The sequence below is a fragment of the Sturnus vulgaris genome, chromosome 4 (genome assembly GCF_052056855.1).
Source record: "Sturnus vulgaris isolate bStuVul1 chromosome 4, bStuVul1.hap1, whole genome shotgun sequence".
NCBI lineage: Eukaryota > Metazoa > Chordata > Aves > Passeriformes > Sturnidae > Sturnus > Sturnus vulgaris.
This window is the reverse complement of record NC_142246.1, coordinates 23,427,241-23,430,530: the sequence shown is the minus strand read 5'-3', so window position 1 is coordinate 23,430,530 and position 3,290 is coordinate 23,427,241.

Below are 3,290 nucleotides of genomic sequence, written 5' to 3'. Positions count from 1 at the left end.
CTGCTGCCAGCAGTTTCAAGGCCATCAGAGAGCTGGAGTTTGTATCCAGACAATCAACTTATGATGCAAATACTATGGTACCAAATACCAGCTAATACAAAAGCCATTACTTTTGTGAACTCACAGATATGTCTTTCATTAAACGACACAAATGTATATCTGCAATTGTATGTGACATAGATTCTTATGTGTGAGTCATTAATGTGTTTTGCTGTGCTTCTGTATTTGCAAGGAGACAGATGGACTGGTCTTTTTTTTTCCATAATAAGCACATAAAGTAATTTCTTTTTTTTATCAACAGGATTTCCCTAATTATCATTTAAGGTATTTTCTCTCTCCCCTGTCCTACTCTGCTTTTTATCAGAGGCCTCTCAATTTCTATAATCCAACCCTCTTGCTCCTTAGCCCCGTTACTGACAAAAGTGTCACTCATACGTTCCCTACCTTTGTAACAAAGATCAGCTTGCATAGGCAAGTTGTTCAGCACTGTGGACCTGTTCTGCACTCTGCTGAAATCACAGTCTAGTCTTTAAAAGGTTCTGTAGGGTTTCACCAACTTCATCAAGCTTAGAGGCAAGGTGCTATAAGAGGCATTACTAAATCTACCCCAGTGCACAGCGCATTACACTCTGTAACTTGCTGGTTTTGAAATACAGTACATTTCTTCTACCATTTGAAATACAATCCAGCATTACAATAGAATATAATATTTGAAATTCAATACATTCTTCTCTATGTTGCTCTGCAAGACCATCAAGTATGGCTAGAGATAAATGTGCTAGGACTTTAAAAAAAAGTAAGGTATGATGTTCAGTGAGATTCAATATCAGTATTCATGCAACTGGGAAAAACATTGCTTGCAAAACAGACTGTATCATTTGAAATGTGGGAGGTGTTTTTCTTCTCTCTAACCAGTGCATGCTGGTGCAGGTGAAGTCTCAGTTGGGTGCAGGTGGTTGGACAATCACAACAAAACAGTGCTTCTGCTTTACCAAACATTTCCGGATTTAAATTTGTGGTTGTGAGTTGTGGTTTTTGTTTGCTTTGGTTTTTGTTTTTAATTAATGGAACCAAAATCAGACAGTTGATAAGGCAAGCAAAGGCAAAGCCTTCTGTATCCTTACTTTTGGGTATACCAACCTCCCTGTATTTTATTCCATCAGAGAACAAAGACAAGAAGTGTCGAGATCTGGGTCTCTGCCTAGTTGGTCAGGAGCAGTGGGAGGCCATGTCTGCTGGTGTCTGAGTCTCCTCAGTACTCTGCTTCTTGCTGTCCTTCACTCGCAATGACGGAAAGCTTTGACCCGGCCACATCTCTGCTTCTGGAGGGAAAAGCAAAGCCTTCTCTTAGGGCTATTTCAGCTCCCAGGACGTTTGTGCTGCCCCAAATGTCCTAGCAGCTGCCCAACGATTTCTGTCTTTCACATACTCTTCCCCTGCTTACACAATCTGCAGCTAGTATTTTCCTTTTCTCTTTTTTTCCTTTTTTTTTTTTTTCCTTCCCTAATCGCAGAAAGGCCTCCCCGCCTAATCTAATTCCCACTCCTTTGTCACAAGCAGATGTCACTTTTACATCTGTGCGTCTGCTCAATCGCTCCGTCTCCTCCAGCCCAGCAGATGTTGCCGCCGCGGCCACCGCGACCGAGGGGAAAAGCAAAGCGCAGATCCCTCTGCTGGCCGCCACCCGAACGCCACGGGTCTCGGCCGGGAAAGGGACGGAGCAATAAGAAAGGATGATTATGATTATGATTATGATTATGATTATGATTATGATTATGATTATGATTATGATTATGATTATGATTATGATTATGATTATGATTATGATTATGATTACGATTATTACTAGTCCTTCTCCACTTCTTCCTCACCATCATCATTACTATTGCAAATCCCCCCATCTCAGCTGGGTAGGCAACAGGAGACCAACGAGGAATGCGTCCGCTCGCCTGGCACCCTAAGCCAGCGCGGAGAGGGAGGGCGGCCGCCCCGCTGCGCGCAGAGCGGGCAGCGCCCCTGTCCCCTGTCCCCGCGCACGGCCAGCCTAAGCAGCCACTGCGGGCGGGGCAGCAGGGACAACAAAAACTGGGAATTGTTTTTCTTCCGGGCGTGGCAGGTAGCCCCGAGACGCGTCGGGAGCAGGAACGTGTCCTCGCACTGTCCCTCTGTGGGCCGGGGGACAGCCAACACCTGTCCCCGGCCCGCCCGTGCTGTCACCCGGCGCGGCTCCGCGGCCGCGCTTCGCTGCGCGCTCCGTCCTGCTGAGGCCAGCACCCTCGGGGACCGGCCGCAATGCGGGGGGATGCTCTGGCCTCTCCCTCCGAATAAAAAAAGAAACTCTCGTCCGCATTTAACATTTTATTCTGGCGGGTAGGATGGTCGCGGCGTGGTCGGAGCTGGGCCCGGGAGGCGCTTTCCCATGGTCGGCGGCGGCCGTACAAAGGCGCGCTGTTCCCTGTTTTGTTCTGCTGCCTCCGAGCATTCCTCTCGCAGCCTGAGGGGAGCGGACCGGGCCCCTCTCAGTGCTCAAGGAGAGGAAAGAAAAGTGGCTTTTATATACTCCGCGTGTTTTTCTCCGGCACCCGACCCCGTCGCGCCTCCAGCCGCCGCGCATCCCGCGCACTCCGCGCATCCCGCGCACCCTGCACATCTCGCACATCCCGCGCTGCCCGGCTGGGCCAGAATTTACGATCGAGACAAAAGGGCTCTTCTGGAAGGGGGGAAAGAAAAGAGGGGGTGAAGCAAACGGGAGGCTCTAATTCTATTTGTGTCGCCTGGAAATCAGAAGGGGTTTTTCCACACTTCGCCTTGATTTGATTATTCCTTGGAGATGGTTTCTCTGCCCCCAGCCAGACGCGTGGGGGAAGGCCGCTGAGGCAGTTGGCCTATAGTGGGAATAATCAAATTACCCATTTGCTGCAAGTTTTTCGGCAGAACCGCTCGCGTGTAGAAAGAACAACTGGAGCCCAAGTCCCTCGGAGGGGGAGAGGGCGAAACCCCGGCGGAAAGGGGACGGGAGGGGCGAGGGGTGAGGCAAACCGTTCCCCGCGGCAGTGCGGAGCCGGCCACGCCAGGGACAGCGGGGCAGACGGAGTGGCAAGCCCGGGCACACGACAGGTGCCGGGCTGGGCAGCGCCGCTGCCTGTGCAGGGTCCGGTACCGAGCGGCCCCGCAGGTCCGGGAGACAGCGCGGGGCTGCTGCGGGGAAAGAAATGCGCCACAGAAAGTGCTCCCCAGAGGAAACCCACTCAGACTTTTTTTCTTTTCTTTTTTTTTTTTTTTCTTTTTTT